The sequence below is a fragment of the Phoxinus phoxinus genome, assembly GCF_949152265.1.
Source record: "Phoxinus phoxinus genome assembly, chromosome: 16".
NCBI classification, from domain to species: domain Eukaryota; kingdom Metazoa; phylum Chordata; class Actinopteri; order Cypriniformes; family Leuciscidae; genus Phoxinus; species Phoxinus phoxinus.
Window position 1 is genome coordinate 2,645,823 of NC_136891.1, and position 21,265 is coordinate 2,667,087.

The 21,265-nt window shown below is 37.8% G+C and overlaps 1 protein-coding gene across 2 annotated transcripts in view; it reads left to right on the top strand.

The window, feature by feature from the left end:
- The window catches only part of disp1 (dispatched homolog 1), a 77,445-nt gene that overhangs the window by 29,790 nt on the left and 26,390 nt on the right, over nt 1-21,265 (top strand). The window contains exon 1 of one of the 2 annotated variants that reach the window (XM_079584084.1): nt 17,583-18,079. The exons of the other annotated variant lie outside the window; for it this stretch is intronic. The gene's annotated coding sequence lies outside the window, so the exon portion shown is untranslated. Of the gene's footprint in view, nt 1-17,582; nt 18,080-21,265 lie in introns of those variants that run through there. 2 annotated transcript variants of the gene reach the window in all.

Here is a 21,265-nt window from a genome sequence, read left to right on the forward strand (position 1 = left end):
ATAATTCTACACATTACACACACATATATTATGTAAACACAAACTTTTATTTTGGATGCGATTAATCGTGATTAATTGTTACCCAGCACTATTTTTCTTTTAATATTTTATATTTTATATATATATATATATATATATATATATATATATATATATATATATATATATATATATATATATATTTTTTTTTTTTTTATATATATATATATACAGGTGAAACTCGAAAAATTTGAATATGGTGCAAAAGTTAATTTATTTCAGTAATTCAACTTAAAAGGTGAAACTAATATATATTATATAGACTCATTACATGCAAAGTGAGATATTTCAAGCCTTTATTTGTTATATTTTTGATGATTATGGCTTACAGTTTTTGAAAACTTTTTCACAATATTCTAATTTTGAATTTGGGGTTTTCATAATCTCATCAAAATTAACACAAATAAAGGCTTGAAATATCTCACTTTGCATGTAATGAGTCTATATAATATATTAGTTTCACCTTTTAAGTTAAATTACTGAAATAAATGAACTTTTGCACCATATTCTCATTTTTCGAGTTTCAAATGCAACATGGAGACGTTTGATTGTGTTGTGTGTGTGTGTGTGTGTTTTGTTTGTATCCACCGAGTCCCTCACAGTCTTGATGGATGGAGGTTTGCTCAAGCTGTTTTCAAAGAGTCTCTGACTGAAAGGAGTCAAAGCTTTCCACTAATTGAAAGAGTGTAAGTGATGGTTGAAGATGCCGAGATCTCCGGTTTGGTCCCAGGAAAGCGATCGAAGGCCTTTGACCTCTCGCCACAAAGAGGGTCTTCTCATCCTAACATCCTAAGCTGGGAAGAGCAAATATTTAGCAGCCTCACAACAATGACAGACTGGGAAAAGTGGATGGCTAAGTGTGTTTCATTCTTCAAGACCGCTAAGCTCTTCAGAATGGGGTGGAAAAAAAAAAAGTACTAAGAGTAATTATTGAGGTTTCCTCTGTGCTGGATTCGCTTTAATAGCCAGTGGCATTATTATGGCGGTTTTTACTTCATTGAAAAAGTGTGTTGGGTTCCTCCTATAAATCTCTGAGGTGGATATTCGCTCAGCGCTGTTTGGAAAACTACTTAAATCCCATTATATATGCCAGGAAATATTGGCTGTTTCTGCCTCCCGTCTCAGACGTTAACACTGACGGGATTGTCTGACACACTGGTACCACTTTTATGGCTCTAGTTGTGCTTTCAAAACGTCCATTCCCGTGTCGTCCACATGTTTTATGCCACGGTAATTGCTTGTTCAGTCAAATATGCAATTGTGCATCAAAAGAACGGCCATCTTACAGCAGAAGGAAGTCTTTAAAATGAGCAAAGCTCGTTCATTCGGGTCAACAGGGTGATTTATTGGATCTTTAAGTTATTGCTGTGTGAACTTCATTGGTACGGCCGGATGGTTCGTGATTATAATATCCCAAATCCAGCTTTCTTTAGAGGACAGCGGTCGGGTTCAGGATGCAAAAAGATTTTTGTAACACACTTTTGTTCGAAAGTCTGTAAACCTACAATACAAAATATTGCGAAATATTATTACAATTTAAAAGAACTGTTTTCTTCCATGAATATTTTGTGAAATGTAATTTATTCCTGTGATCAAAGCTGAATTTTCAGCATCATTACTCCAGTCTTCAGTGTCACATGATCCTTCAGAAATCAGTGTAATATGATGATCTGATGATCAAGAAACATTTATGATTATTATCAATGTTGAAAACAATATAGAAACCTTGATACATTTTATTTTCAGGATTATTTGATGAATAGAAAGTTCAAAAGAACAGCATTTATTTTATATAGAATCTTTTGTAACATTATAAATGTCTTTAATGTGTTTAATTTATCATTACTGAATAAAAGTTCTTACTGACCCTAAATACTAAATTAAAAGTAAATACTAAATACTAAATTAACTAAATTAGTACTAAATTAAACTAAAACGAACAATTTATTTTATAAATACTACATATACATACATACATAGCTATATATATATATTAGGGCTATATATCGCGATTAATCGCATCCAAAATAAAAGTGTGTGTTTACATAGTAAATGTGTGTGTGTACTGTGTATAATTATTTTATATATTTAAATACACACACATGCTTGTATATATTTAAGAAATATTTGCATGTATATACTGTATATAGATTTATATATAATTTATATTATATATAAATTATAAATATTTTTTATATATATAAATAACAATTTTTTCTTAAATATATATACATGAATGTGTGTGTATTTAAATATATAAAATAATGATACACAGTACACACACACATTTATTATGTAAACACACTTTTATTTTGGATGCGATTAAACGTTTAACAGCCCTAATATATATATATATATTGGTGGCTTTATTTTTTAGAGAGATACTGAACAATAAAAAACTACATACAAGACATTTTAAGATAAATTTTGAATGAAAACTGCATAAATTATAAAACGGTATTACTAAATGCAATATTTGTATCCTTATTTCATCAGTTCACATTATTCGAAGTAATAAAATGTTAATTTATCAAAAAACTTCACCCACTTCTGAAATGACGTTCAATTCAATCAATTCCTAATGGATAAACAGTCCCACCCTGCATTTTCTTGTTTAATATCTTGTTTCTCTCATGAGATTACTGAAGTAAAGATTGGCTGCTTCTGATGTCTCAGCTGGAGCAAATATATATTAATAATATATCGGCCACATTTTCTTATCGGGCCACTAACATGAAAAAAGATAATATACCGGCCAATATGTTGTGCATCCCTAGTTACTGTAAGTTCAGACATACTTCTTTTGTAACATATTGTTTTTCACCTATCTGTCCCTGGATCCCAAACCCAGTCTGGAGCCGCACGGGTATATCTGTGGCAATAGCAACTATACACTGCATGGGTCAAAATTATCCATTTTTCTTTTATGTCAAAAATCATGAGGATATTAAGTAAAGATCATGTTCCATGAAGATATTTAGTAAATGTCCTACCGTAAATATATAAAACATGTATTTTTGTGAGTGAATGCAGCACAATCGTGAACATAAATGCACAACTTTAAAGGAGATTTTCTCTATGTTTACATTTTTTTGCATCAGATTCCAGATTTCCAATAGTTGTGTCTCGACCAAATATTGTCCTATCCTAACAAACCACACATCAATGGAGAGATTATTTATTCAGCTTTCATATGATGTATACATCTCAATTTTAGAAAATTGACCCATGTGACTGGTTTTGTGGTCCAGGGTCACATATAGTAGGGAAGTATGTGAGTTTTCACACATTTTTATGACACCACACTGAGAATACAGAGAGTTTTCCGGATGATATAAGATTAGCCGCTGAGTTCTGGAAAATCAGTTTGTGCAGGATTCAGGATTGTTCCTGTTTCTCAACGTTTTTTTCTTTCTTCCTGGGAACGGCGCAGTGTAACATCCACTGAGGTTTGCTCCTGATGTCATTGATGTTAATGTGCTTTGAGCTCATTTAGCAGATGAAGGATTGATCGCAGGTTCAGGGTGGAGAACGTGTTGTAGTCGACCAGTCATTTTTACAGCAAGTTCAGTTCAGAGATCTTCTCGCACACGCTTGTATAATCACCTAATAAATCCAAGTATGGCAAGAGCGTATGTGTTTCTCGGGTTTAGGGTCTTGGATATCAATATTTAGCTGCCAAAAGCACTACGCACACCCCGTTTATGGTGAAAATTAGTGTTTTGGAAGGACCTTCGTCTGTTCATACAAACAGAGAGGAAGATTTTACATGGACGTTACGCACAATTACAGATTAATCATTAAAAGATCACGATCTCGATTCAAACACAAGCGATCTTATTACTAAATGACAACGATTCGGCTCTGTCTATTGTCATGTATAGTGTCATTGTATTGTATTGTATTGTGTGTATTGTTATTGTCAGCTTCACAAACAGTCTTTTCAGTATCTGTCTTACAATAATTCATATTATCATAGAAGTATGAGATAAAGGCTTATAGTTCGGATAGAAACACTGATGTCTATGGTATAGCGATTTAAATATAGGTTAAAAAAATTGGTATATCACGACCCTTCAAATATAGATTGTATCATTACATTGTTACACCAGTAGGTGGCGACAAGTGACTATTAAATTATTTTTTTATATTTCATTCAAGATTCAAATGAATGAGTCATTGAATCATTCACTCAATCTATTTAAAAAACAAATGATTCGAATCAATCAAATATTTTTTTTTTAAACAGACTGCAGCAATAACATTTCATCTGAACCTCTATTAAATTCTACATGTTGTTTTTTTTTTTTTTTTTTTTGTCTGTTCAGAGTCGTGGGAGAATCATGATCTCTGTTTGAAAAAAAAAATCATGATTTTAAATTTATCCAGATTTGTGCAGCTCTACACGGAAAGCGAGACAACATACGTGTCCTTGGATCACTAACCCAGTCTGGAGTCGCACAGGTATATCTGTGGCAATAGCCAACTATACATTGTATGGGTCAAAATTATCCATTTTTCTTTTATGCCAAAAATCATGAGGATATTAAGATCATGTTCCATGAAGATATTTAGTAAATTTTCCACCGTAAATATATAAAACATTTTTGTGAGTGAATGCAGCACAATCGTGAACATAAATGCACAACTTTAAAGGAGATTTTCTCAATGTTTACATTTTTTTGCATCAGATTCCAGAATATCAATAGTTGTGTCTCGGCCAAATATTGTCCTATCCTAACAAACCACACATCAATGGAAATCTCACTTATTCAGCTTTCAGATGATATATAAATCTCAATTTCAAAAAATGTACCCTTATGACTGGTTTTCTGGTCCAAGGTCACATATTATAACAGTGTATATATAAAAAAAAATTTTTTTTACTTTCCTTTTGTGTGATATGCTGTATTTTTGTATTGCTATACGCATTAAGTAAACCGCTATGAGGGCAGCTGTCCGTTTTGTCCTGTACTGACTGACACCTGATCTGTTACCCAGTGTTAAACATACACATGCACCCGGATTTCCCATTTCCTAGCCACTATTACTGTACGAGCACGTCATTTTCCTGCCTCGGTATCACTTTTCACATTATTTGTGGTTAAATAGAGGAGGAAGTGAAGGCAAGACCCTGGGAACCCTCCAAACCACATCAGAAAATCCGACTTGTGTGTTTTAAAATATCGAAACAATGACACACGGCCACTCTCTTAGAAACATGAGTGTGGCAGACAAGAGTGCACACATGTTTGTGTTTATAGGACACGTTTGTCAAAGCACACATTAATCATTCGGCCTGCTCGTGGTGTGTGTGTCTGCTGGTACCCTGATGCTACGCTTTCAGACATTTCTCAACAAAAATGTTTCTGTTTTGCACACTTGACAATTGTTGCAATGCCATTTTAGTGCCTTATAATCTAATGGAAATGCCTCGTTAATTATCTGGACTAACAATGTTTGCAATCCATTTTACTTCCATAATGTGACTTTACTTTTAATAATGTGCACTGATTAATTAAAGCTACAATATGTACGATTTTTGTAACAAAATATCCCAAAATCACTTGCACCGTGTGATATATTGCCTGCAGTTGTGTACTTACAATATCCCAAAAGTTCCCAAATATTTCTAATTTCAGAGAAATTCTAATATTAAATAATTGGCCGTCCCTGACTCCCTGTGCACTTGTCGCCTGTCAATGACGTAATATCCGCGTTATCGCTGGTTTCCGCTCGTACTGCCACAGTAACCATGGCGACAGACGTGGACAACAGCGTTACGTCTAGCGGCGCGCTCACGCTGTTGTTGTTTCGTTCAAACATCATGGATCATGGCAAGCAGACTTTGGGACAAAAGGAGAACTAAACCGATGATCAATATCAGCGTGGCGTTTTCGAGACGCCGAGAGCTAGCGTCCGCGACTAACTTCGACTTCGCCGCATGTACTTTATTAGACAGGTGAGCAAATGTACATAAAACTAATCAATGTTATATAGCTCAACATGATGAAATGTTAGAATATGATCTAGAGCCCGACCGATATATCGGCAGGCCGATATTATCGGCCGATATTAGGCATTTTCCAAACTATCGGTATCGGCATTTATAATGGCCGATAAATGAATATTAAAAAAAAAAAAAAAAAAAAAAAAAAATCGGACGAAACAGCCTTCAGGGATATTACAGGCACACACGCGCGCGGTCTCTTGCTCTCTCTCCCTCTCTGCTCTGCCGTGCACGCGCTACACGGTTTGGAAGCACAGTCTCGCGGGCGCGCTCGCTCTAGATTCCGGAGATTTTAACTAATTTGCGGGCATCAGTGAGCCGCTATCAATATGCGGGAGAGTCCCGGAACTTCCGGGAGGCTATTTTTTTGGTGCTCCCTCAGCTCTTGATGCCTTACGGACAGCGCGTGATGCGCGTGGTGGGAGCTGCGGCACTGGTTAAGTGAGTTCATGGTGAGTTGGTCACGAAACATATACATTCATTGCTTGAATAACAATTAAAATAACATCCCCATCAGTTGTCTTAACTCAAATAAGCATGACAAAATTTGTGACTATCATGTCCAGTTTTGCTGCTGTTAAATAAGCAGAGAGTGAAGCGGAATTAGCTAGTAACGTTACGTTGTTACAGTGTAGTTGACGGACTGTCCATTAAACTTTTGACAATGTGACTGAAATATTTCTTTAATAGCGTGACAGTTATAGCAATGAGACGTATCATCTCTCCTTGGTCTGTTATATTGAAAATGTATGTTTTACAATTTGCAGTATGACGTTATCCATTGCTAAATTATGGCACATCATAGACTAGCTAATGCCACTATCAGTGGAAGACCGCTAACGTTACGAGCTTGGAAACCACATAGAACTTATTCTGCCTAAATAAAGTAATGATTAATGTATTTATAACTAGCATATCTCTAGTTAGAGGCCCTGCATTGTAAAATGTAAGTTAGACTTGCGAGGAGTGAACATTTAGACATAGAGAAAAAGTATCAAACGTAGCTTGTGCAAAAAAGTTAGCTTTTCTTTTACACGTGTGTGAAATCCAATGACGCCAAGTGTGCGTTGCAGACTGTCATTCAGCCGCAGCATTAACGAGTCACATAATGGATTTAGATCGCTAAATAGTAGGTTTTAGAAGGCAGGCAGCAACTGATGATTGAAAATGGTTTGATGTAGCTTGATGGAAAGAATTTAAAAAGTGCAGGTAAAGGGATAAGCAAGCTGACATTGTAGTATACCGGAATATAAGACAAGGTTTTTTGTCCTAAAAATAGGTTGAAAAATTTTTGTTTTTTAGGTTGATAAAAACCTTTATCTTGTTTAATGATAATATAAAAGTCATGATGATGATAGTAATAATGTCATTTTTTTGTTGTTGTAATTATTACTCTCAATAGTAATAATAATAATAATGCTGGTAGTAATAGTTGTGGCTGTAGCAGCAATCATTTTATTTGTATGTTTATTACTACAAATAACTAATGTTAGGGAAATCTGTTAATGTTTTGTTGCGCATTTCTGAATTATTATTATTTTTTTAAATATCGGCCGATATATCGGAATATCGGATTTTAAAACCAACAAATATTTGTATCGGTATCGGCCTTCAAAATCCTTTATCGGTCGGGCTCTAATATGATCTATGTTATTCTAATGTTGATCTAGCGTACTGCTAGTCTCATACAGACAAACTAACACACAGAATAACATTATAACTTTAACACACTCAAATGCAGTTTAGTGTGATCGTGTAGAGCGAGTGAACAGCGCTGCGTTACCGCACAAGCTTCATTCGTCTAATAAACTGTCCTGTGTGAGTTATTCAGCACTTGCGGGTACGTTAGTTCTGTATGTTCATGTCCTCATTGCTTTATATCCGCGGGACTCGCGTGTGGCGCTGATATCTGTCTCTCATTAGCACTCGCGCCTGCTTCACACCACAGTCATGATAAAAACATCAATGTCACTCATCCATAAACATTATTAGATCCATCCGCATGACGACAAGTTCCATAATTCTGCTTATCACTGCGTCATCAACCTACACCTGTGTTATTGTAAGAGGTTAGCGACCCCTAGCAGCGAAAAAAACCAAACATATTCCAGCTTTAAAGGCCCGTTCACACCAAGAGTGATAGTTATATTAGCGTCCACGCCAGCGGACAGTATCGTCTAATATACAATATATTTCGGAGATCTGACTTCCCCTTCTTGACTGTAATTTTGACAAATTCTGATGTTGTTAATAAACCAAAGACTACTTACAAGAAAATACTATTTCAATCTTTCTGCTTCAACATTTGTATTCAAGATTGTATCCATATTGAAGAAGTCTAATTCAATGCGTTGCTTGCCATTTCTTTAATCATTTGTGAAAATAGTTTCAAAGGAAATCCTGCAATAATTCATAGTTCCAGCTGGACACGAATATCCTGCCAAAACAATATTTTTTTGCATTGTCAGCATGCTTGGAAGCGTCTGTAAGATAACAAATATGCGATAATAAATCTTATTTTAATCTAGTTCTCCCCCAGAAGGACTGTTTCTTAAGGGTGAAGCAGGAAAGTGAGGATTATGAAACACTATATTCTCAGCAATACATTAAAACACACTGTTATTTAAAGATAATGGAGAACATCAGCGTCTGACACTACACCGTTTCAAAAGCTTAGGCAAATTTTTTACAAGAAATTAATACTTTTAATCATCAAGCATACATTAAATTAATCAAGAGTGACATTTGTAATGTTACAAAGGTTTTCAATTTCAAATAAATGCTGTTGTTTTGAACTTTCTATTCATCAAAGAATCCTGAAAAATAAAATGTATGATGTTTTTCACAAAAATATGACTGTTTTCAACATTGATAATAATCAGAAATGTTCATATTAGAATGATTTCTGAAGGATCATGTGACACTGAAGACTGGAGTAATGATGCTGTAATTTTTATATTTAAGATTTTTTTTTAATTATAATGATACACAAACACACACGTATGTAAATATTTTGTATTTATTTTGGATGCAATTAATCGTGTTTAATCGTTGCCCAGCACTAATTTGAACAAGTATTCACATAGAAAACACTTATTTTTAAGTTTTATATACAATTGACTATAAAACACACAGTTATGCAACGATTTAAATGCGACTTCAGGGATCTGACACTAAATATAGATTAAAATCTGATAATCTTGAGTATAACTTCAGCTAGTCTGGAGATGAATAATATATAATATATGAAACTAAGCACAGAGGCAATGAAGGGTGTGTGTGAGATGGAGATCTGTAATGATATATGAGCAGATTGTGTGTGTGTGTGTGTGTGTGTGTGTGTATTGTTGTGTTATTTTCTCATTTTTAATGTGGCCAGCAGGTGTTGGTTCACGATTCTCATTGGAAACATGACACAGGCATGAAGCCAGCAGTCTTTCCCCGGCCGAGCGCTGTTAGAACGGGCCTGTTCATTAAAATCAGACCCAGCACACACACACACACACACTTTCCTGGAGCCGCTGAGTGAAATCATGCAGGGTGAGGTGATTCGGTTTGTGTTGGCATGAAAGCGGAACGAGACACAGTCCAGGCTGCAGTGTTGCGGGTGTAACCGCGTGGCAACAGCTGAAATTTATTATGCACTTATGATATTTTTGGGGGTTTTGTGGTCATTTATCACAAATGTACTCATAATTTTTTAAGGGTTTTTTTGTGTGCGTGGTTGGCTTTCACAAATGTTTGTGTTAAATTTTCATCAGTTAGGGATTTATGATTTAATTCCGTTGTCAAGTCAAGTCACCTTCATTTATATAGCAATATAGATTGTTTCAATGCAGCTTTACAGAGATAATAGGAAATTAAAGTAACTGATTTTTTTGGCTTTACATCAGCTCTAGAATAAAGTTATTGTCCAGCTAAAGTTATGATTGATTCACTTCCGTCGCAACGATCATTAGTTATTAACTTAGGGTCCGCTAACACGACACCGTTCTAATGGAAAACCCTTAACGCGCTCCGGCCGCTCATCCGCACAGAACAGTGTCTGGTGTCTCGAACACAAACCATGAAATAAGTTCCAATGTACGAGCCTTGAAAAGTTTATAATACAGAATTTGTTATTGCTTCCATGTCGCCACGTGAACCGGGATTATCCCGACAACGTTCTATCTGTATAGAGATAAAGGGAAGGAGGCCTTCACAGGGGAGAGACTAATGACACTTCAGGATTGTGTTGTCGTCATGTCCAGGCGCAGGTCCATCATCAGATCCGGAGTGTGTGTCTGTGTGTCAGTGTTCGTGTGTGTGTGTCAGTGTGTCCAGGCGCAGGTCCATCATCCGATCCGGAGTGTGTGTGTGTGTGTCAGTGTTCGTGTGTGTGTGTCAGTGTGTCCAGGCGCAGGTCCATCATCAGATCCGGAGTGTGTGTGTGTGTGTCAGTGTGTGTGTGTTCGTGTGTGTGTGTCAGTGTGTCCAGGCGCAGGTCCATCATCAGATCCGGAGTGTGTGTGTGTGTGTCAGTGTGTGTGTGTTCGTGTGTGTGTGTCAGTGTGTCCAGGCGCAGGTCCATCATCAGATCCGGAGTGTGTGTGTGTGTGTCAGTGTTCGTGTGTGTGTCAGTGTGTCCAGGCGCAGGTCCATCATCAGATCCGGAGTGTGTGTGTGTGTGTGTCAGTGTTCGTGTGTGTGTGTCAGTGTGTCCAGGCGCAGGTCCATCATCAGATCCGGAGTGTGTGTGTGTGTGTGTGTGTGTGTGTCATTGTGTTCAAGCGCAGGTCCATCATCAGATCCGGAGTGTGTGTGTGTGTGTGTGTGTGTGTGTGTCATTGTGTTCAAGCGCAGGTCCATCATCAGATCCGGAGTGTGTGTGTGTGTGTGTCAGTGTGTGTGTGTGTGTGTGTGTGTGTGTGTGTGTCAGTGTGTTTAGGCACAGGCCCATCATCAGATCCGGAGTGTGTCAGTGTGTGTGTGTGTGTGTGTGTGTGTGTCAGTGTGTTTAGGCACAGGCCCATCATCAGATCCGGAGTGTGTCAGTGTGTGTGTGTGTGTGTGTGTGTGTGTGTCAGTGTGTTTAGGCACAGGCCCATCATCAGATCCGGAGTGTGTGTGTGTGTGTCAGTGTGTTCAGGCGCAGGTCCATCATCAGATCCGGAGTGTGTGTGTGTGTCAGTGTGTTTAGGCACAGGCCCATCATCAGGAGTGTGTGTGTGTGTCAGTGTGTTCAGGCGCAGGTCCTTCATCAGATCCGGAGTGTGTGTGTGTGTGTGTGTGTGTGTGTGTGTGTCAGTGTGTCAGTGTGTTCAGGCACAGGTCCATCATCAGATCCGGAGTGTGTGTGTGTCAGTGTGTGTGTGTGTGTTCAGGCGCAGGTCCTTCATCAGATCCGGAGTGTGTGTGTGTCAGTGTGTGTGTGTGTGTGTGTGTGTGTCAGTGTGTGTGTGTGTGTGTGTGTGTGTTCAGGCGCAGGTCAGATCCGGATACGGTCTGGATCCGGCGGACTGCGGTAAACCTCAGGATAAACAGAGAGACTAATATTAGCGTGGACGCCTTCCTTCTTATGTTTTCATATGTGTTTTCACTGGATATTTTCTCTATTTCGGATCATTCTCTGTAAACCCCAGAGATGATTGTGTGTGAAAATCCCAGTAGATCAGCAGTTTCTGAAACACAGACCAGCAACAGCCACGTTCAAAGTCACTTAAATCACCTTTTTTCTATATTCTGATGCTCAGTTTGAGTTGCTGCCGTGTGATTGGCTGATGAGATCACATCAAATGTTTTGGGGTCAGTAAGATTAATACTTTTATCCAGCAAGGATGCATTGATAAAAGGCGTTTATAATGTTTTAAGTATACTGTTCTTTTTAACTTTCTATTTCATAAAAAATCCTGAGAAATTAATGTATCTCAGTTTCAACAGACATGAAGCAGCACAACTGTTTATAATAATCATAAATGTTTCCTGATCATCAAATCCTCATATTATACTGATTTCTGAAGGATCATGTGACACTGAAGACTGGAGTAATGATGCTGAAAATCCAGCTTTGATCACAGGAATAAATTACACTTTACTATATATTCGCCATAGAAACCGGTATTAATATTTCACAATTTTTACTGTTTTTAATTGTATTTTTTATCAAATAAATGCAGCCTTGGTGAGCAGAAGATACTTATTTCAAAAACATAATTATTCCATAATTAGTATTGATAGAATTGAGCTTGTTTTGAAACCCGAAAGATTCTTTTTAGGGGAAAATAGGATTGAGGATTGAAATCAACTGGATTGAGTTTTGAAAAAATTGAGGTACAAAAAATTGATTCTTAGCCTAAATGTGTACAAAAAGCAAGTCCTGCTAACACAGTCAGACTGCTGTTTCTTCTCATTTTGGCCTTGAGACATCATGTCAGAATTCCTCGGGCCCCTGATCCTCCTCGCTCTGGAATCTGAGGCCTCTGGAGAAATTTGACATCCACTCTCCAAAAAGTGTGTGTAAGTCCCGAGGACTGTGTGTGACAGACGCACTCCTGCTCGCTGTGCTGAGCCGCTGCCAGATCTCAGACGGACTCTGATGGCCGGCGCAGCGTTTGGGACGTTCCTCAAAGGAAGAGCCGAACAAACACTGACATAGACGGACTGTCTGTCTCTCTATCAGTCTGTCTGTCTCTCTATCAGTCTGTCTGTCTGTCTCTCTATCAGTCTGTCTGTCTGTCTCTCTATCAGTCTGTCTGTCTGTCTATCAGTCTGTCTGTCTGTCTCTCTATCAGTCTGTCTGTCTGTCTCTCTATCAGTATGTCTGTCTCTCTATCAGTCTGTCTGTCTGTCTCTCTATCAGTCTGTCTGTCTCTCTATCAGTCTGTCTGTGTCTCTCTATCAGTCTGTCTGTCTCTCTATCAGTCTGTCTGTGTCTCTCTATCAGTCTGTCTGTCTCTCTATCAGTCTGTCTGTCTGTCTCTCTATCAGTCTGTCTGTCTGTCTCTCTATCAGTATGTCTGTCTCTCTATCAATCTGTCTGTCTGTCTCTCTATCAGTATGTCTGTCTCTCTATCAGTCTGTCTGTCTCTCTATCAGTCTATCTGTCTGTCTCTCTATCAGTCTGTCTGTCTGTCTCTCTATCAGTCTATCTGTGTCTCTCTATCAGTCTGTCTGTCTCTCTATAAGTCTATCTGTCTCTCTATCAGTCTGTCTGTCTCTCTATCAGTCTGTCTGTCTGTCTCTCTATCAGTCTGTCTGTCTCTCTATCAGTCTATCTGTGTCTCTCTATCAGTCTGTCTGTCTCTCTATAAGTCTATCTGTCTCTCTATCAGTCTGTCTGTCTCTCTATCAGTCTGTCTGTCTCTCTATCAGTCTGTCTGTCTCTCTATCAGTCTGTCTGTCTCTCTATCAGTCTGTCTGTCTGTCTCTATCAGTCTGTCTGTCTCTCTATCAGTCTGTCTGTCTCTCTATCAGTCTGTCTGTGTGTCTCTCTATCAGTCTGTCTGTGTGTCTCTCTATCAGTCTGTCTGTCTCTCTATAAGTCTGTCTGTCTCTCTATAAGTCTGTCTGTCTATCAGTCTGTGTCTCTCTATCAGTCTGTCTGTGTGTCTCTCTATCAGTCTGTCTGTCTCTCTATCAGTCTGTCTGTCTCTCTATCAGTCTGTCTGTCTGTCTCTCTATCAGTCTGTCTGTCTCTCTATCAGTCTGTCTGTCTCTCTATCAGTCTGTCTGTCTGTCTCTCTATCAGTCTGTCTGTCTCTCTATCAGTCTGTCTGTCTGTCTCTCTATCAGTCTGTCTGTCTGTCTCTCTATCAGTCTGTCTGTCTCTCTATCAGTCTGTCTGTCTGTCTGTCTGTCTGTCTGTCTATCTATCTATCTATCTATCTATCTATCTATCTATCTATCTATCTATCTATCTATCTATCTATCTATCTATCTATCGTTCTATCGTTCTATCGTTCTATCGATCTATCTATCTATCTATCTATCTATCTATCTATCGTTCTATCTATCTATCTATCGTTCTATCTATCTATCGTTCTATCGTTCTTTCTATCTGTCTGTAGTTCCCTCTTTCTTTCTGTCTATATATCTATGTATCTATCTATCTATCTATCGTTCTATCGTTCTATCTATCTATCGTTCTATCGTTCTATCGTTCTATCTATCTATCGTTCTATCGTTCTATCTATCTGTCTGTAGTTCCCTCTATCTTTCTGTCTATATATCTATGTATCTATCTATCTATCTATCTATCTATTGTTCTATCGTTCTATCTATCTATCGTTCTATCGTTCTATCTATCTATCTATCTATCGTTCTATCGTTCTATCTATCTATCGTTCTATCTATCTGTCTGTAGTTCCCTCTATCTTTCTGTCTATATATCTATGTATCCATCCATCCATATTGTGCAAAATGTAGCTAAACTAATTGATCATTTGTCACACACAGAACAGGGTTGTTGCTCTCGTCCGCACCTGAGAGCTGTTAGGCAACACTTGTATGAGGAATGTAAATCAGGAACACACTCCTATATTTCATTTCCAGCCAGAAGTCCCATCCCTCCCTGCTTTTATAGATCAACATTTTTGTAGCATAGAATAAAAGGCTGCATATGAATGTACTTGCGCCTGCCGCTGGATGCACTAATGCTTGCTAAACAACTAAGATTAATGCAAATGCTTTGAGTAAATTAAACGCTACTGTCAATATACTTTTCTTATTAGATGTCTAAATATTTACCTAAGTCCTTAAGAGTCCCCAACTGTTTTGCTTTGATCTGCTCCATAATTTGGTCAGCATGTATTGATCTTTCTCCAGCGCAGTAAAACACATGTGGGACTCAGAGGGCCCGAGGAACCAGCCAGGACTCGCCCGTCCCGTTCAGAGAGGCGTCGGAGAGATTTGGTCCCCTAGAGTTTCGGAAAAACCTCAGACACAGAGAAACTCAGGTTCAAGTTCTCGTTGAGAGTATGCAGATTAGGGATGAGCATGAGCACCTGTGCACTAGTGCAGGGGTTCCCAAACATCAGTCTAACCCTTTATATAGGGTTCAGACTACACAATATTTTTGTCTGTTAAGATGGTCACTGTGCCAGATTATGCGATTTTGACTCCTAGATTCTTAGTCAATGGACCATTCGCCCCCTTTAGTTACTGTTGCTATGTCCAACAAGCCACGCCGCTCTCGCGCCACTCCATGTTCTCACGCAGTGAAAAACACATCGTGGAGCAGAGAGGACACTGACAACACACTGACAGACAGAACAGATCAGGTTACTTTGATTTGAAACAGTCTTTTAATTAATTTAAACAATAAATACTGTTTTGTGGCTCTTTAATGTGTCGTGACAGATCGCCTCAGTGCATGTAAACCTCACTCCCCCGATCTGATGCTAGCGCCTGCGGTCTTTAGCCTCTTTGTTAGCGCACCCGCCTCCTATGCCAGAAATGCTGGTTCGAATCCCGCTCGAAGCAGGGCGAGTAGGACCGGTTTCAATTGGTGCCGTGACCCGGACGGGAGTGAGTGAAACGTAGGCCAGTAAGAGCTGTGCATGTAAACCTCACTCCCCCGATCTGATGCTAGCGGCTGCGGTCTTTAGCCTCTTTGTTAACGCACCCACCTCCTATGCTAAAAATGCTGGTTCGAATGCCGCTCGGAGCGGGGCAAGTAGGACCGGTTTCTATCAAATCAAATATATATATAGTTGTAATTACTCTGACATCTTAAATTAATTGTTTTTTTCACTGAGCTCATCGCAGTGCATTCTGGGATTGCCTTCTCTGCAATGAATATATGAAAGTTGCTAAAGTGCTTGTGGAACAGCACTATTCAATGCCTAGAAAGACAGCTTGGAACAGAGCTTTAGTCTCACTGATTATTGGAGTATATCTGTTTTTAAAAAGTTATATTTTCCACTTGGAAAAGGTGGTATTAGCTAACTTTCAATGTAAAATGACTTAAAAATAAACTGTTATCGTATTGCATTTTGAAATAGAAGGTACTATCCAGGGCTCAGACAACAACATAACACACCCTTCCTCTGTGACCCTCAGCCTTCTCTGATTTTCCCTTCTTTTCCTTTCTTTTTTCCTTCTCTCCCGCTGTGTTGTTGGCTGACCTTGTCAGCTTTGATGAACTGCTGGCGATCGATTGAGGCTTGTCCCGGAGCGCTTTGATTACGGTTGATCCAGTTACAGTGCCCTCTTCTCTTTGAAGCTCAGCTGCTGGTGTTATTTCAGTGGAGCATCTTCACTCAGACCCTCATAGTCCTGCAGCTGAGCATGGACATGTGGAGGAGGGATGGGTCATGTGTGGCGCTCTGTTTCTCTTCATCTGTCTGTCCGTTTATCCATCCATCCATCCATTCATCTTTTTGTTCGTTCTTTCGTCCATCTGTCCGTTCATTTGTCCATCCATCTATCCGTCTATCAATCTGTCTATCCATCCTTCCATCCATCTGTCTATCCATTTGTCTGTCCATCCATCCATCCATCCTTCTATCCATCTGTCCATGCATCCATCCATCCTTCTATCCATCTGTTCGTCCATCTATCCATCTGTCCATCCATCCATCCATCCATCCATCCATCCATCCATCTGTCTATCCATCTGTCCATCCATCCATCCATCCATCCATCCATCCATCCATCCATCCATCTCTCCATCCATCCATCCATCCATCTCTCCATCCATCCATCCATCCATCTCTCCATCCATCCATCCATCCACCCATCCATCCATCCATCCATCTCTCCATCCATCTCTCCATCCATCCGTCCATCCATCCTTCCGTTCGTTCATCCATCCATTCATCTTTTTGTTAATTCTTACGTCCATCTGTCCGTTCATTCGTCCATCCATCCATCCGTCCATTCATACATCCGTCCATCCATACATCCGTCCATCCATCCATCCGTCCATCCATACATCCGTCCATCCATCCATCATCTGTCTGTCCATCCATCCATCCATCCGTCCATCCATACATCCATCATCTGTCCATCCATCCATCCATACATCCATCCGTCCATCATCTGTCCATCCATCCATCCATCCATCTATCCATCTGTCTATCTATCTGTCTGTCCGTCCATCCATCCATCCATCCATCAATGAGAAATATTGTAAATAAATGAAATCGTAGAAGGTATGCATCCTTTGTAAACTTTTCAGGCTTGTCTTGGAATCATCAGTTTCAGAAAACTCCTGTAAAAATCATCACCCACGTCCTGAATTTGCAGAACATATCACTATTGTCAATTTATATCGGGAACGATTCCAAATATTTATCATAATATTCAATAATTTCATTTGTTGTAAGCTGCTGTATTACAGGCTACATGATCACCTGAGTTAATGTGTCTGTGGAACAAATAAAACCCAGTATTATAAATGGAGATCTGTGTTGGAGATTAGTTTGAAGCTCTAGGCGAAATCTCCGTGGTACAGATTCGTGCCTCTATATGTCACATTTACTGCATGTGTGTGTGCGAGTGCGACACAATACTAGAACGCCTTATTATAATCAATGCAGCTCCTTCCATGATTATAATGAGAGCGCTCTGATTGGTCAACGGACCGATGACGTCAGAGACCCCGTCGCTCGCGCTGTTGGCTCTATGGACGCGCGCGTTGTAGTTTGTTTGTGTCGCGACGCGTAGATGGAGTGTTTGAACGCTCTCCGTTGTTCTCAGCAAACGCGTGATATAACTCGCTCCTTTCGAAAGGATTACCGCGTTTTATTGTGATTGGGGAATATTATTCTGTCTCCGCGCATAAAACGGCACTTATAAAGCAGAGTTCGCGTTTGTTTACGGAGTTTCAGACGCTGTTTGTTTGGATGTTTGTGGCGCAAAAGTTTGTCGAGTCCAGAAGTAAATAACGCGGTTTGGAGACACAGTTGGCGCTTGAGCAGAAGATAATGCGATTGGTGAAGATATCTGAACATAATATATGATCACATCTTAGCCTGTCTCACCAAAAGGCTCTTTTAAATCAGTTTTGAGTCTGAAAGGAATGGAAACCTGGGATCTGTCCTAATCTCTGTAAGTGACCAGAAATTTGTCTTTTTATTTTTGTGTAGGCTAACCGTTATATCTATCTATCTATCTATCTATCTATCTATCTATCTATCTATCTATCTATCTATCTATCTATCTATCTATCTATCTATCTATCTATCTATCTATCTATCTATCTTTTCCTTTCGCCTCTTCATGCGGTTTGTTGGGATGTTCTATGAATGACTGTCTGTTAGTTTAATTAAAGGAATGAAAGTGTTTTTTTTCTTCAGGTTTCTGCTTGTCCTGCTCTTATCCTGTCAATTATGTTAAAAAGAAAAGTATCTACAACTGTCTTGTGCGTGTTTGAATGTTCAGTATTTTATGCTTATTCAATGTTGGTCGTCATGATACAGTTATAACTTACACTAGTCAAAAGTTTGGATTTTAATGTTTTTAAAGTTTAGATGTCTTCATCAAGCTGGCATTTATGTGATCAAAAATACATTAAAAAAACAGTAATATTGTAAATATAATATATGATCAAAGCTGAATTGTCAGCATCGTTACTGCAGTGTCACATGATCCTTCAGAAATCATCTAATATGCTGATTTGATACTCGGTTATTATCAGTGTTGGGAACAGTTGTGCTGCTTAATATTTTTTTTTTACCTGTGATACTTTTTTTCAGGATTCATAGATAAATAAAAAGTAAAAAAGCAGTGTTTATTCAAAATAAAAATAGTTTTTTAGCAATATAGATCTTTATTATCACATTTTATCAATTTAACACATCCTTGGTAAATAAATAAAAGTATTAATTTCTTCCAAAAAAAGAAACAAATTTCTTGAATGGTTCTTTGTTGAACGGTAGTGTATATTGTTACAAAATATTTCTGTGCTCTTCTTTTTTTTAAAACCTTTTATTCATCAAAGAATCCTGAAAAAAGTATCACAGGTTAAAAAAAATATACATCAAAACTGTTTTGAACATTGATAATAAATGAGCATATTAGAATGAAGGATCATGTGACACTGAAGACTGGAGTAATGATGTGGAAAATTCAGCTTTGATCACAGGAATAAATAATATTTTAAAGTCTATTAGAAACATTAGAAACTGAATCAGATTCAGATCATTTTATTATCTAATGCAATGGCATTCACACACTCATATAAGTGTTACTTAAAGGCTCACTATGTAATATTTTTTTATTGAAATATCCAAAAACCACTAAAACGGTGTTATTTATTTAGTTGACTTGTGTACTTGCATTATCCCAAATGTTTCCAATAATGTTTAAATCCACAGAAATCATACATTTTAACCAGTGTAACGTCACCTGTCAATGATGTCATATCCGCGCTACCCTCGATTTCCGGTCTTACTTTAACCATGGAAACACCAAAGATGCGTATATATATATATATATATATATATATATATATATATATATATATATATATTGTGTGTATTATTAGACAGTTGAACTGTTTGGATACTTTTATCGCTAGAAAACTAATAATTTTTATATTGCTCAACACGTCTTATTGTGTGAATCTTGTTCCGTAACTTTAATCGTAATATAAACAAACAACAAAATGAAAAGAGCGGCAGCGACTGTGACATATAAGCGTAATAAAAACAGTCCCGCCTTGCTTCATACCACAGTAACTAGGGATGCACGATATTATATCGGCCACCATATCTGTATCGGCCGATATATGTTCATTTTTAACGTTATCATTATCGGCATTATACGGAAATTTGGCCGATAAATTAAAGCTGAAAAATAATGGGTTATTTCCTTCAGCTGAGACACTTCAGTTCAACATGATGGTTTTAAATTGCTTTTAATGTTGAGACTATTGTTTTTGCAATCAGGCTCTCAAAACTTATATAAAAATTTGGATTTAGATTTATCGGCCAATAAATCGGTTATCGGTATTGACCAAAATGTTCATATCAGTAACGTTAATAAACCGTTAATACATTAGCTTACCGATGAACATGATTACTGCCTGAGTCCCGTCGGATCGCTATTGCAAGCGACCTCTAGTGGACAAACTTAAGTCTCCAAATACTTTTTGAGGATACTGTATGTTATATACATAGAAAAATGTACATTTCTCTCTTGACACATTTTGATAGATAATCATTGCTTTAATTTGTCCATCTCCCTTTTGTGCCTAGCTTATGAAAACCTTTTCACAATATTCTAATTTTGAATTTGGGGTTTTCATAAGCTGTAAGCCATAATCATCAAACTTATAACAAATAAAGGCTTGAAATATCTCACTTTGCATGTAATGAGTCTATATAATATATTAGTTTCACCTTTTAAGTTGAATTACTGAAATAAATGAACTTTTGCACCATATTCAAATTTTTCGAGTTTCACCTGTATATATTCTGTCCATGCATTCGGTCTTAAAGTGACAGCAGCCGAATTTTTCTGCTGGATGTTGTCTGTAGGCGTGTTTCCATTAAAGATTTGCACAAAACTTTTGCAAATATTTTTTTTTTTTTCTTCTAAATGTCGACAAAAAACTATTGTGAAATGACTGCGTTTCCATTAACCGATATTATGTGACTACAACTTAATTTTTTCCTTTTGCGATAATCATTCCAAAAATCATGCAACAGACGTTGGTAGGTTTATATATATCACAGCCACCGCACTAGACATTATTATTAAGGAGACGTGTGTGTGTGTTATCCAAGCATTAATGGCAAGGAAAGACTTATTCTTGTGAGTGTTTCTGGGGGTTTCTCCTCATTTCTGCTTCGAGGTCTTGATTGTGGCATTTCTTTGAGGTTTAGAATCCAGTATTCCTGTAATTTTTTTGTCTTTTATGAGTCTGATAAATAACTCTCTAGTATTCTGCCCAACGACACCGCATCATACGTCAGGTGACCTGTAAATGTGCAAAAACTGTTTCATTGCAGTTTTGCGAAATATTTCTTTTTCGATTTGCTTGAAAAACGACCTAATGCGAGCGAAAAAAATGCACAAAAATTACGCGTTTCCATTGGACGTATTTTCAATTCGCAATTTCAATTTGCGCAATTTGAGGGGTAATAGAAGTTAAAATCATTAACGCTGCTGGTGTCATTAATGTTAATAAAATGATTTTTTTTTTACTACCGGTATATACATTTAGAATAGATAAAAATGTGCGATTAATCGCGAGTTAACTATGACATTAATGCGATTAATCGCGATTAA